This window comes from Oryzias melastigma, linkage group LG16 (genome assembly GCF_002922805.2).
Source record: "Oryzias melastigma strain HK-1 linkage group LG16, ASM292280v2, whole genome shotgun sequence".
Classification (NCBI taxonomy): Eukaryota; Metazoa; Chordata; class Actinopteri; order Beloniformes; family Adrianichthyidae; genus Oryzias; species Oryzias melastigma.
In genome coordinates, this window is record NC_050527.1 from 26,264,761 (window position 1) to 26,265,713 (window position 953).

General features: G+C 44.8%; 1 protein-coding gene across 1 annotated transcript in view; it reads right to left on the bottom strand.

The window, feature by feature from the left end:
• Nucleotides 1-953, bottom strand: part of LOC112136565 (ubiquitin-conjugating enzyme E2 E2) — a gene marked incomplete in the record, with an annotated part of 33,171 nt that overhangs the window by 779 nt on the left and 31,439 nt on the right.

Consider the following 953-nt stretch of genomic DNA (forward strand, 5'->3'; position numbering starts at 1 on the left):
ACGAATCCACAAAAAAATGTAAATGAGAAATGTATTAAAATAAAAGAGGAAATAGCTTTAAAAAGCCTAAAAATAAAACTAGTTCCTGCTGTGAGAAAGATTAGTAGATCTAGTGGTGTAGTGGTTAGCACTCTCGCCTCACAATAAGAATGCCCGGGCTCAAATCCCGGGTGGGTTCCTTCTGTGGGTTCCTCTCACGGTCCAGAACATGCTGTGAGGGTTAGCTGGTGTCTCTAAATCTCAGATTTTAGACTGTGGTCTAACAACAGCCTACAGAATGAACAGAATCCGATTCTCAAAATACAAAGAACAGATGAATTATGAAGAGAAAGTTTACGGAAACCAACTTCCCGTTTGTGAGGAACGTCTTTGATTTCATCCTCAGAATCATCCGCTTCTCGTTTCTGAGCGTCCTGTGAGGCGACGAGGTTCTAAACCTTCACCGGAACGTGAAGATCTGAAGCCTCCACGTGAAGTTCGGACAGAAACCTCCGATAATCCCGTTAACTCGCAGGTCTCCATCCAAACACCAGATTACGGTTAGATTCAAAGATCTCTGTAATCTGAACCAAAGTGGAGTCTGATCTCCTTCAGATAAAAAGATTTAATCCAGAACCATCAGCAGAAGACTGCAGTTCTTCAAGTCATGACTGGATTCCATAAAATATGACACAAGCATGAAGAAAAGGAAGAGGGAGAATTATGTAATCCAGTGTAATCTGATCAGACACGCATCATAAAGATCCAGTTTGAATGTGTGACGGTGACCTAACGGATGTCCTCCAGGTTCTTACTCAACCAGATTAGAATCTGGATGATTCACCGTTTCCATCCATCCATCCATCTTCTTGTCCGCTTCGTCCCTTTCGGAGGGAAGCAGGGGTGCCGGAGCCTATCCCGCCCACTTAGGGCGAAGGCGGGGTACACCCTGGACAGGTCGCCAGTCCGTCGCA